The 14,039-nt window shown below is 37.8% G+C and overlaps 2 long non-coding RNA genes across 2 annotated transcripts; one reads left to right on the top strand and one right to left on the bottom strand.

Moving 5' to 3' along the window:
* Positions 1–3,102: 3,102 nt before the first annotated feature.
* Positions 3,103–7,041, bottom strand: LOC146681879 (uncharacterized). The gene is made up of 3 exons (XR_014917848.1): positions 6,856–7,041; positions 6,507–6,619; positions 3,103–3,988 (listed from the first exon to the last, which is right to left on the bottom strand). It is a non-coding gene; the product is annotated as an uncharacterized LOC146681879 (long non-coding RNA).
* LOC146681878 (uncharacterized) lies at positions 5,531–11,172 on the top strand. Its single transcript, XR_014917849.1, has 3 exons — positions 5,531–5,677; positions 9,921–9,978; positions 10,173–11,172. It is a non-coding gene; the product is annotated as an uncharacterized LOC146681878 (long non-coding RNA).
* Positions 11,173–14,039: the final 2,867 nt, after the last annotated feature.

The raw sequence follows: 14,039 nt of genomic DNA, 5'->3' as shown, positions 1-14,039 counted from the left end.
AAAACAACAATCATCTCTGCAGCTTATTGGAGACACCTTTGTGATTCTGTTGTAGAGCAGAGCAGAGGCAGACATTTGATACACCCGGGGCTTAGCCCTAAAGGGTAGTATGCATCTGGGACTTGGGGGGTGGGGGGGAAGAAATGACTGAAAGATTAATTGGCTCTGTTTTGAGTTCATATTCATATAGGGAAAAATATATCACATGTGCAGGACACCTTAAAGTAGTTTTTTAATTAAGCAGCAAGGCAGAACGAAGTCGGGGCTGTATCAAGACACGAGGACTAAACCCCAATTCAACCAGACCCAGAACTGATCCGGAATTAAAACAGGACTACAACAGTTCAAAAGCAGGACTACTTAGGATTTAACCAAGACAGAACCAGAATCAGAGCTAGATGATAGTAGCACTAAAAATCATCATAGACCTGCACTACACTTATTTTTTAATTCTACCAAAGTACAATATTTAGATTCAGAAAAGTTTAGATAATTATTTAACCTTGTTGTGCAAACAAGCCTGCAAAAGTTAATAAATATAGAATTTGAAAAATAACAAACCTAAAAAGAAACACTAGGTACGAGATACATGAGGACCTATGATACGCTGATACTTTTGGTAAACAACCATTTGACTAACATGTGTGTCTCACCTGCTCTTGTTCATCTCTGTTCTGTCCTCTCTCTCTCTCCCTCTCTCTCTCTCTCTCTCTCTCCCTCTTTGTGCTGACAATCAAACCAAACACCAACATCATCAAATATACAGTTGAAACCAGATATTTACAAACTCTTCAGATAAAAACAAAAACACTTTTTTAATTGTAACATCAAATCAGACTAAATGTTTATTTTTTATGTTGATAAATATAAAAAACATATTTGTTAACTTTAAGAGTAAAGAGAGAAACTGTCTGTATTTCTTAATTGTAAATGGCACCAAATTGTATTCAAACTGAGCCACACTTATGGAGCTCCACAATTCTTTTCCAGGTGTTTTGGTTGACATCTCTTGATGTTCCCATGTCACAGAAACAGGCTCTGTGTTTTGACTTATATGCATCCACAGGTGTGCCACCAACCTATCAGAAGCTTCTTCAGCTCAGAATGGAATCGTCTGGAGTTTTCTTATTAATTAACAATAAACTTAGTGTATATGTGCTCCTAAATTTGGTGAAAGTGATAAAAAAGAGACAGCTCTCTCTCTTTAACTAATTCAAAATATATTTCAATATTTATTTATGCAAAACAAAACAAGTTTACTCTAAATTGATGTTGTACAGTAAAAAAATGTTCTTGTGTTTTCCATAAAGTGTATGTAAATATCTGGTTTCAACTGTGAATGTACTGCTGTGTATTGAAATTCCTTTTGTTTTGCATAGAAATATACTGAACAACATACAAAGCATAATATATAAAATAACATCTACCAGAGTTTTTCTTTGAAAGAAGCTCCTTATGTCCAGTCTTGTATATCAGTGCATAACTGAAACCGATTTATTTAGCCGTGGAGGGAAACAACTGAAAATATGAAATAAACACACATGTAAGCTGAGACTCTCTAAAGAAACAGCATTGTTGTTGTTCGGCTTTTCATTTCACCTTTTGTTGATTCACTTGAAGAGCAAGTAACATAATATGGGTCAAGTGATCAGTTTGATATCAATCTTTTGTGATGCACCGTCATATTTACATTATTTGTACAGTACGAATGATTTCCTTTGGAACCTGGTCAAACTTCAGTTCTCTGTCTGCCTCGCTGCGCTTCTCCAACAGCGCACTCGCAGGCAGCAGCTGCCCCGCCCCCTCGCTCAGTGCCTGAGCTGGGATCATACCAATATTAAGGGGAAAAGTTCACAGCAAATGTCTTTAGTGGCAGGAAGGATCGATTCTTCACCAATAGTGAATGACTTTTTAGCCTTAGCAATACGGTTAGCCACCAAGTATGATGCTCTCAGTGCACTTGTATTTGTTGTTGTGGAGGCCCTCAGTAATGGCTTCTGTCCCTGTTGTTCCTGCTTTTTTCTTTTAAACTAGTCCAAAGGCTTGTTTTTTAATGTCTCCAAGTGACGAAGCAGTTTTGAAGGCTTCATTGCCTCATTGGAGAGCTGGTCTCCACATATATTATGCAGAGCGGGCTTGGTGCATGGGAATCACTTGTTGCAATATATCCACTTGTTGTCTGTTAAATGCAGCTTTCTTTTTCTTAGTAGTTGTCATAGACTCTTCTTCTGTCTCCTCACTGGGCCTTTTTTCCTTTGCAAAGAAACCCTCCAAAGACATCTGTTTTTTACTAATTTTGCTAGTTTGTGGGTTTAATATTAACTAATGTATCTTGACATGCGTCAAGAGTCAGTCATAGACTGAAGTAACTGAGAGAATTCAGTCTTTTTCCAAATAAAACACTGTTCAGAGTCGGATAATAAATAAAACGGAAATAATGTAAGTTATTTATTTTTTCTGTGCGGTACGAGCTTCAACTCTCTTGACCCGGTACCAAACGACTCAAGGCCTGGTACCGGTCCGTGGCCCGGGGGTTGGGGACCGCTGCTATAGACTACAGTGTACGCTCTACACCTACTTACTGGTTTTTGTTGCACCAGTCTGCATCTCCCAATTACTTTGTGTGTTTCGCTTACAGCTCCGCACCACCCAGGCGGCAAAAAATGTGCATGTTCTTTGTGATCTCGTAACCAATGCCCTCTGCCGTCAAAGTCGAGAATTAGTTAATGGGCATCATGTGACTAGTGGAAGCCAGATCCTTTTATTTAGCAAAATTGGGGTTATTAGTTAAATGTTATTGTTGAGGGGCACAGACAGCACATGTACACAGATTAAAAAATAGTAATGCCTCAAGAACAGGGCTTTTGGGACGTCCAAGAGGAAAGGGGCAAATGCTCAAGCCCCCTCCGTTATGGCAACGACGTTTAGACGTTTAGAAAAGTCTTAGAAATGAATCGCATGCCAAAATGAAAACAAAAAAATTGGATGACATTAAAAACAAAAGAAACAAGAGACAGGGCGCTGAATAAGAACTTGTCAGCTTGTGAGTCTTGTAACTGGTGATGCTCCAAATGTTAAAAAATAAATATATAAAAACCAACAAACACCAAAAAGTGACATTTATTATATGCTTATTCTGTGATCAGATAAAAAATATTTTATTAGAAGCAAGCTGGATCTAAGAGATTATTTCTACACAGCATCCTACAGTCAGTACAATTAATATGTCGGTATTGGTGGGATGAATATAAATTTCCCTAATCAGAAGGAAATAATAGTTTTGTGTTATTTCATGTAACATGTGAAGAAATAGAGGTTGATCACATGTTAAAAAATGTATATACTTATTGCTAAGACAGACTCAAATAAAAACTTATAATGAAGAAGACGTTTCCAGCGACGTTTAGTTAGAGCTGATGCTAAATGTTGCTCTTTTGTTATCTCAGAAATGTAAATTTGTGGGTACAGAAGTAGAGCGCATGGGGATTTTTCCTATAGTTGCATTATTGGATTCAAAGGTCATTTCATCACCACAATAGTGCACAGGTAACTTTCCTTCACATGTGACCACAACTATTCTGTTAGTGAGAAGTGTGCCTTTATACTGACACTTGGGTTTCCTGGCTCCATTGTTCTTTAGGTCACATCTAACAATGCGAAACTTTGCTACACTCTTTGTCGTGCCATTCGTCTGATCATATCTTCCTTGACCGTTACAAATGGCTTTGACCTGTTTGTAATCACTGAGGATGAATGTGTTAACATCCTTACATTTGTTTCGATCAGCATATATTTTCTTTTTTTTCATTTCTGTATCACATTTTTTCACGCTCATCTTGGCATCTACATGCTGTCGTCTAAACTTTTCATAATTTGTTTCATTCAGTCGCTTCTCAATTCGGTTGGGTTGAAGATTGGCTGGTTTTGAGAGTCCAGTAACAAAGGGCAGCACAAGCAGCAAACAGGTAAACATGATCCTCATTGTTTCCTGGAGAGAGAAAAACAGGAACATTTTCCAGATCAAGAATTTAATGCAACAAAAGCGTCATCACTGTAGTGGCAGAAGTAAGTATTTGATCCCCTGCTGAATTTGTAAATTTGTTCCCTTATGAAGAAATGAACAGTCTCTATTTTTTGTGGATGTTTTATTTTACTGGAGAGAGACAAGAACACCAACAGAAACAAAACACAATACATGATTTCTTTTCACTGATTTGCATATAATTGAGTGAAGTAAGTTTTTGATCCTCGACAACCCAACAAGCGTTCTGTGGCATGAACTGAGCCCACTTTGTTTGGAGGAAGAGAAATGCTGAGTGTAACCCACAGAACATCATCCCCACTGTCAAGCACAGAAGTGGAAACATTATACTGTGGGGCTGTTTTTCTGCCAAGGATACAAGACGACTTCACCACACTGAGGCGGCCAGTAGATGGAGCCATGTACTGCAAAATCTTGGACAAGAACCACTTTCTCTCAGGCAAAAGACTGAAGATGTGTCATCGATGGGTCTTCCAGCATGACAATGGCCTAAAACATACCACTGATGCATACTTTAGGTGTGGCTAAAGAAGAAGCACAAGGACATGGAGTGGGGCTAAGGCAGTCTCCAAACCTCAGTCCTGAAGAAAATCTGTGGAGGGAGCTGAAGCTTAAAGTTACCAAACAGCAGCAAAGAAATCGAAAGAATTTAGAGAGTTTGTGGAAGGAGGAGTGGAAAAAAATCCCTCCTGAGATGTGAGCAAACCCAGTGACCAACTACAAGAAACATATTACCGCAGTGCTGGGCAATAAGGGTTTCTCCACCAAGTACTAAGTTGTGTTTGAAATCAAATACTTACTTCACTCAGTGACATATAAATCAATTCATTTATTTTAGCAAATATATTTTTTATTGAATTTTGGTTGATATTCTGTCTCATTACATCAAAATGAAAATACTTTAAAAAATTAGAGACTGATCATTTAATATAAGTGAACAAACTTACAAACTCAGCAGGGGATCAAATGATTATTTCCCCCCAGATAATAGCTTCTTTTTATGACCAGCTTTTTTCTTTTTTGTCTTTTTGAAAAGCTGCTGGCCAACAAAGTTTTATTCATAGATGTTTTTTGCATTAGATAAATTTGCAAACTGAACTCCACGCTTCCAGAACCTCTCAGTTTCTTTGGCAGAGTTTACTTTTCATTTTTAATGGCTTGTTGTTTTTTTTATTGACTTATATAGAAACCCACACAAGTTTAACTTTAAAAACAACTTATGTAACAAAAAAATGAACCAACTTAATGGATCAACATAAATAAAAGGATAATTTCAGTGTTTTTCATCTATTCTTTATGGAGTTTTTCCAAAACATTTTCAAACGTTCAGATCTGTCTTTTATTTTCTTGTTTTAACATTATACATGGTGAACTAAAAACCCTGGAACATGGTTTGAAACATTGAAGGCAGCATGTTTCGCTTTTTGGCAGCTTTTATTTTGAAACTGCAACACTAAGCAGTACTTCTCCACACCTGTGGTGCACGCGCTGCGCAGACCCCGTCGGGCATGCGCGGCAGAGGAGGGGGCTGACTTGAGCAGAAAGCGCGGAGAGACAAGTCGGAAGGAAAAGACAGACGATCTCTGATAAAGCAAAGCAGACAGAAAGAATTTACCTGAGCTCTCTGCTGGACAGGTAATTACCGCAGTTTGGTTTAATATTTTGTTTTAAACAGTGTAACTACGAAGCGAACATAAATACAGGTGATATATTTTCATACAGTTATGTTCCAGTCGGGTTAATGTTTGTGTGTCCTCACCGTAAAGACTGCAGGTTATTGGAAAGTGCCTGAAAATATGTCTGCAAAGCACCCCTCAGTTGAAATATTAATTTTGGCTCGCTATCTACTCTAGAAAATAATTTGCGCGTCTACGTCGCCATTTACGGTTCAATGTGTGGCCGTAAGCAAGGAATTCCTGGTGCTTGAGGGTCATCTAGTAAACGCCAACCATCATTTAAAAATAACCAAAAACAGCTGTCGTTACTTTAATGTAGTCTTTTAAATCATTAAATGATAAAATAAAGAAAATCAAAATCAATATAACAGCTTCAAAAAATTCAACATCTAAACCAGTCATTTTTTTCTTCAGTAAATATTTTGAAACTTATCAGAGGCACTGGAGGACATGTTGAACAATAATATTGTGTACGTTTTTTAGAGTATTACTGGATATTTTTAAAACAGGCAATTTTAATCATTTACTTACATATGGTAGATATGGTAAACAAGTGAAAATGAACAACAAATTAAGTAATTTAAATAAATTTGATGATTTGTTAACTCTCAGTTGATGAGTTCATGAGGTGTATCTAAAGGCAACTTCTCTACTTGCATCCACACATTGAACCTTACAGAGGGAAACGGTCATTGCACTCAGTCATGACAACATTCTTGTTAAATGTAATTATTATATTAGAAAGTTATGAAACTTTTAAGCAAACTTTTCCAAATGAGGACACTTACCGTATTTTTTGCTTTACTGATCAGTGGTTGGTTGATTAACCTGCAGGAGTTCAGGCACGAGTCAGTCGTCTGGAACAGCAGGTGGTGAAGATGTCTTCAGTAAATGAAATGCTCTAAAGGGGAATTAAAATTGAACATTATTTGAACATAAATAAAAAAAGATAGGCCTCTGCCTGTGCATGCACATTTCTTATTCACGATATTCATGGTCACAGAACCCAGATGATGCATGTTTTAAAGCCCATATCTGGTTAGTGAATGTGAGTATAAGTGTGGCAGGAGATCGAGTTATTCAAAATAAGCCTGTTGTCTATAAAAGATTTTAAATATACAAATAAAAAGTTCTTACCAAACGAGGAGTCAAGATGAGCAGAGACCAGGTCTAGTGCAGCTCAGCTGTTAGTAAATTCTACCTGAGCAGGTTGGAGCTCATTTGTGTCACAGACAAGTAAAACTTTGGGGGCTTCAGCTTTTAAACATTTCAGCAGCCCCACCTTAAATTAACTAGCATCAGTGTCTACATCACCAGCCCACCAGTTAGCACTGCTCTGTTTGTGGTTCAGAACATGCTGCAAACATGATGTGAGGACCAGTGACAACAGGTGCAGATGCAGGTAGTCTCTCATAGCTCGCGTTACAACAATTGCAGCTATTTTTTTTTTCAATTCAATAAACCACATGTTTTAAAAATAAGTAAATAAAAAAATATTGACATTTGTGAAAAAAGTGCAGAAACTGCCTTTTGGCTTAGTTTTTGTTAAGGCAAGGCAAGTTTATTTGTATAGCACAATTCAACAACAAGGTGATTCAAAGTGCTTTACAGAGACATTAGAAACAAGAACAAATAAAAAGCATGATTTAAAATTGATTAAAACAAGCAAATAAACTAACTAACTAATTAACAAACAAACAAAACAGTATATAAAATCAAAACAGATAAAATCAGAACAGTAGATAAAATCAGTAGTTAAATGTAAGTTTTGAAATTTAAGCTTAAAGTGTGGATTTGGTGCTTTATTCAAATGCAGCTGAGAACAGGTGAGTCTTCAACCTGGATTTAAATAAACTGAGTGTTTCAGCTGATCTGAGGCTTTCTGGGAGTTTGTTCCAGATATAAGGAGCATAAAAGCTGAATGCAGCTTCTCCGTGTCTGGTTCTGACTCTGGGAACTGATAAAAGACCGGATCCAGATGACCTGAGGGATCTGGATGGTTCATACTGGGTCAGGAGGTCACTGATGTATTTTGGTCCTAAACCATTCAGAGCTTTATAGGCCAGCATCAGAACTTTAAAGTCTATCCTCTGACGGACAGGCAGCCAGTGTAAGGACCTCAGAGCTGGACTGATGTGGTCCACTTTTTTGGTCTTAGTGAGGACTCGAGCAGCAGAGTTCTGAATGAGCTGTAGTTGTCTGACTGATTTTTTTAGGTAGACCTGTAAAGATGCTGTTACAGTAATCAAGCCTACTAAAGATGAATGCATGGACTAGTTTTTCCAGGTCCTGTTGAGACATCAGATCTTTTATCCTTGATATATTCTTGAGGTGATAGTAAGCTGACTTTGTTATTGTCTTAATGTGTTTTTCTAAGTTTAGGTCTGCATCCATCACTACACCCAAATTTCTCGCCTGGTTTGTGGTTTTTAGATGTATAGATTGAAGTTCTCTGGTGACCTGTAATCGTTTTTCTTTGGCGCCAAAGACTATTACCTCAGTTTTGTTTTTGTTTAGCTGGAGAAAATTGTGGCACAACCAGTCATTGATTTCCTCAATGCATTTACCAAGAGCCTGTACAGGGCCTCGGTCTCCTGGTGACATTGTGATATATATTTGTGTGTCATCTGCATAGCTGGGATAGTTTATTTTGTTGTTGTTTATAATCTGTGCCAGTGGGAGCATGTAGATGTTAAACAGAAGGGGTCCCAAGATGGAACCTTGGGGAACTCCACATGTGATACTTGTCTGCTCAGATGTGAAGTTACCTATTGATACAAAGTATTTCCTGTTTTCTACGTATGTTTTGAACCAGTTTAGTACAGTTCCTGAAAGACCTGTCCAGTTCTCCAGTCGTTTGAGTAATATGTTGTGGTCAACTGTATCAAATGCTGCACTAAGATCCAGTAAAACTAGGACTGACATTTTTCCACTGTCTGTATTCAGACATATGTCATTAAACACTTTGGTCAGAGCGGTTTCAGTGCTGTGGTTCTGTCTAAAACCTGACTGGAAGGCATCGTAGCAATTATTCTGTTTTAAGAAGTAACTGAGCTGTTGAGAAACTGCTTTTTCAATGATCTTACTTAAAAACGGGAGATTTGAGATCGGCCTGTAGTTGTTCATTTGTGTCTTGTCAAGATTGTCCTTTTTCAGTATAGGTTTGATTACAGCAGTTTTTAGTGATTCTGGAAACACACCTGATAATAAAGAAAAGTTGACGATCTGTAACAGGTCTGACTCTAAAGTCTTTGAGACCTTTTTGAAAAAACTTGTTGGCAGGACATCTAAACAGCAGGAGGAGGAGTTCAGTTGACCTAAGATGTCCTCCAGGTCTTTGCTGTTAATAGGTTGAAACTGTTTCATGGTGTTTAAACAGTTTTTTGGTGGACACAGTACATATCCTGGATCTGCTGTTGATGTACCAATTGCTTGTCTAATTTTTTGGATTTTTTCAGTGAAGAATTTGGCAAAGTCATTGCAGGCCATGGTCGAATGAAGTTCAGCTGCCACTGACACAGGAGGGTTTGTTAGCCTGTCAACTGTAGAAAATAAGACCCGAGCATTATGGCTGTTTTTAGTGATGATGTCAGAGAAGTAGGACCTCCTTGCATTCCTCAGTTGTAAATTATAATTGTGAAGTTTCTCTTTATAAATGTCATAATGAACCTGGAGGTTTGTTTTTCTCCATCTGCGCTCAGCTTTCCTACACTCTCTTTTTTCTTTTTTCACCAGTGTGGAGTTTCTCCATGGAGACTTTTTCCTTCCAGAGATAACCTTCACCTTAATGGGAGCAATAGTGTCCATTACATTTAACATGTTAGCATTGAAGCTATTGACGCGCTCATTGACTGAACCTTTGGACAGGTCAGGTGTTAATGGGAAGACCTGGTTAAAAATTGCACTACTGTGTTCAGTTATACACCGTTTTGTGATCACTGTTGTTGATATATTTGTGTGGGCTGAGATTTTACTTTCAAAGAAAACACAGTAATGATCAGACAGGCCCACATCAGACACAGTAACCTTTGAAATGCTCAGGCCTTAAGTAAATAATGGCACGGTGTAATATATCACGTGTTGTTATTCCCCTGATGTTGTATACACCTAATTTTAAAGTGGGCACTAAGACTCTATTGTAGAGTCTGACAGCAGCTGGAAAGATATCATCTGAAATTTCTCCTGGCACACTGTTGTTGCAGCAGCGTGTCACTGTAGGAGCTGCTCAGTGCTGCTAGGATGACCTGCATGTGGTGGGAGGTGGGTTTTTGTTTTATTTTTAATATCCTGTCCTATCTGCCAGCTTTTGCAATCAGAATTGTGACCTGAATGCATTGTGGTGCAGAACACATTTTGCTTTTGCAAGATCAGCTACTTAGAATCTCTATAGGCTCCTCTTGTTCATGTGACTATGTTATCTGTTTATTTATTCATTTCTATTTGTGTTATTTCAGTTATTACACTGGTATAGTATGACTATGTCACCTGCAGCCTCCAGCAGTACCAGTTACCTGAGACCACACATCTCAGCGACGTGTGCGTGCCCATCCCAGCAGGGGAAAGAGGGAAGCCCCAGCTGTCCCAGCAGAACACACCATAAAAGATGATTGATGTCACCCCAGAGTCATAGACGGTCTTCAGAAACTCCAAAACAATTGAATCTAGCCTTCTAGGTGTCCATCAGGTGTGATGTCAGAGCCACCAGCCTGCAGCTGTTGTTCATTTACATCTGCCTAATTTATCATTTATCCTCAGCACAATTTTCAGTTCCCTTGCCTGAAACTGGACAACATGTAAAGTCTAAATTCAAACAAAGGTTGGGGAAACCTGCACTGAGCCGAGACAGAAGAAGTCTGAAGTCGAACTCGGATGAGTGACAGAGCGTTCCTGCTACTGAAAACTCTACGTCCAGATGAACAAAATGAACTTTTCGGGACAGGTCCCCAGATGTTTTCTCTTCTCAGAATCCTCTTCACAGATCGTATCTCTTTTATCTGACATACAGTCATGTGGAAAAGAGTGTTTTCATGGGAATCTATAGAGTACTCTGAAAAACTAAGCACTGTACATGAGTGAGTAGCTTGCAGAGCCACCTTTTAGCAGCAGTAGCGTCACCAAATTGTTTCTGTATGACTCTTAGTCTCCATTCGCCTGACGTTTCTTTACATCGTTTTGTCAGTTCATTGAGGTTTGTGGTATTGTTTATGTAAAGCCCTCTTAATTTCCCAGCACTGTTTTTCAGGTTGAGGTGTGGACTGTGACCTGGTCATTGCAACACCTTGATTCTGTTGTAGCTCTGCTGATGTGCTTGGGATCTTTGTCCTGCTGCATTACCAAAACTCAGTTTTGACTGTAGACTACTTGGTATACAAGGGAATTCATGGAAAACTCAATGACTGCAAGGGCCCAGGTTCTGTAGCTGCAAGACAAGCTCAAATCATCACCCCTTCACCACCATGCTATATATATAGATATAGATATCTATATATATATATATATATATATATATATATATATATATATATATATATATATATATATATAGATATATAGATATATATAGATATATATATATATATATATATAGAGATATATATATATATATATATATATATATATATATATAGATATATATATATATATATATATATATATATATATATATAGATATATATAGATATATATATATAGATAGATATATAGAGATATATATATATATACAAAAAACTTGAATCTTACAGTGTTTATTTATCGGATAAAATAAGTTAAATGTCACCGTTATTATTGTCCAGCCGGAAACAGGCCAGGGGTGTCCAAATTCAGAGTCTGCGTCCACCTGAGGACCCGGCCTTCGTGGTCTAAGTGGGCTGGGTCCTCCAAAAGCCGGGCAGACCGGAAATGAGCAACTGTGAAATTGGACGGTCTAGCCTTCAGAATTACGTCACGAGGTCTCTCGGTGGAGTGAAACTCAGGTGTCTGCTCCTTGCTATCTAAAATATAACCGGACGCTGGCGTAAATTTTTGACCATCTCACACTTCTGTTTAATCAGTTTTCTGTTTGACGTTTATTCAGCTGTGTGAAAACCCCGGAGGAATCCTCCCGAGGGATTAATAAAGTTTTATTTAATCTCATCTAATCTAATAACTTTAATCTCAGCCAAACCGATTTACTCACGAACAAATAAAACCCAATAACAAAAACATGTTTCAGTTATTTAAGTGACTTATATATCATGTTTAACCTGAGTAGCGAAAGACCGCGGGGGTTTGAAAACGATGTTCCAGGAGTTTGCTGTTCTCCCCGGCTCAGATATTTGAAGTTTACACAGCTATATTGTCGCCTGAAAATATGTTAAAAGTTTATTTTGTGACCCAGAAAGAGTAATAAGAGTAAAATTAAAACTAAGTAGCTGCAGTAGTAGTATCCATTGTTGGAAACTGGAATTGGCTGGGCCAATCTGGGATATGGTTTTTCAATTTTGTTGTCCGGGTGGAAAATCGGGAGAAATTGGGGAGAATGGTGGCTCCGGGAGACTTTTGGTAGCGGCACTGAAATTCGGGATTCTCCCGGAAAAATCGGGAGGGTTGGCATGTATGCATGTGAATCAACATTGCAGTTATTGTTGACAGCAGGCCTAAAATTTTATGATATTGGATCATGAAACTGTCCTCAGATATTAAATGTAAATGATTTGTTGCTGCCACAGGATTAGTCTTTCCTGCTTTGGTTTTGATGGAGCTGATGGTCTGTAGGAACAATGATATTCTCCTCAGAGAGGTGCAGTATAAAACAGGACTTTCCTGCATTAAAAGACATCCAGCGTAGTGTTCTTACTCTACCTAAATGGATCTGTTACATTAGTAATATATGGGAGTTGTATTTAAGTCCTTTCCACATGAGGACACTTACCTTATTTTGTGCTTTACTGATGAGTGGTTGGTTAATCTGCAGTGGTTGAGGTATGTGTCGGTCGTCTGGAAGAGAAGGTGAGAAGACGTCTTTAATGAATGTAATGCTCTGAAGGTGTCAGTGATTACTGTGAATTCATAGTAAAACTGGATTTCAATGAAAAGTTTATTTAAATTTGAGCATAAATCCATAAATTTGGTGTGTATAAATATACATAATATAAATAAAACATTCTTACCAATTGAGGAGTGAAGACTTGATGAGCAGAGATCACGTCTGGTGCAGCTCAGACACGCAGTTCTGTCACAGAAGCAGAAGAACTGACACTTGGCTCTGGAGGCTTCAGTTTTTATACATTTTAAGTAGCTCCAAAAATAATCAAGACCTACGTCACTAGTGCACCAATTGTAACACACTTCTCTTTTTGTGGTTCAGAAAAACATTGCAAATGTGAGGAGAAATGACCACAATAGCATGCAGATGTGCTTTGTTATTCACAGCTGAGTCCTGCAAGCAGTTCCTGTGGCCAAACTATTGACAATGTCTTTAAATTATTTTTCTTTACATAAATAAACTGAGTGCACCTAAGAATTGCAGGCAATTGCTTTTCAGATTTACATTTCAAATAAGGATCCAAATGCAGACACAACAGAGAAAAGGGAAGAAAAAGGTATTTAATTAAAACAAAAGTCAAGGCTCAACACAGGCACGAGAAAAACTAAATATTCCAAAATTAAATAAGGACATGAAAAACACACAATGGACTGGAGATACAACTTCATATGGCATAAATTTCTTATTGAAAACAAATTTTAAAAGACTCCTAAAATGTAAAATAAAGACACTAAAATCATCAAATAAGAACCTCCAGCAGGTTAAGTCTCAAACACAACTAAAGATGAACACACCAGACCCCCAGGGGCTCTTACTGTTACAGTCCACCCTTTTTGTTCAGTTCAGGAAATCCTGTATTATCCAGTTCTGTATTTCATAGCATTACCAGGCCACTTTCCCTGTAAGAATCCATTATCTCTCTTTACTCCCAGCCAGTTGTCTGTCAGAGGAGCACAGGTGCCATCTCTTACACTTACATCTTACATCATTGTAACAGTAACGTAATTAGCAAATTTAATACAGGATTGAGTTAGATTACTGCATTATTAAAAAATGTAATGAGATTACAGTAACAGTTTGTAACACATTCCTTGTGCTCAGAACATCTTTAACATGAGTTTTCAGGGGACAAAGACACAAACAAAACAAACATATGACACACAAATAGTCAGGTCTGTTTTTTACAGATGCAGAGCAACACTAACATCTGCATTCACTTCTACTCAGTGAGCAATACACATATTATTAAAGTTATATGAAATTATGAACTTCTTTACCTTTTGTGACACTAATTCTG

This window comes from Copadichromis virginalis, linkage group LG23 (genome assembly GCF_057382275.1).
Source record: "Copadichromis virginalis isolate Kocher_CV1m ecotype Utaka linkage group LG23, C_Virginalis_male_GT1.1, whole genome shotgun sequence".
NCBI classification, from domain to species: domain Eukaryota; kingdom Metazoa; phylum Chordata; class Actinopteri; order Cichliformes; family Cichlidae; genus Copadichromis; species Copadichromis virginalis.
This window is presented reverse-complemented; position numbering and strand designations above follow the sequence as displayed.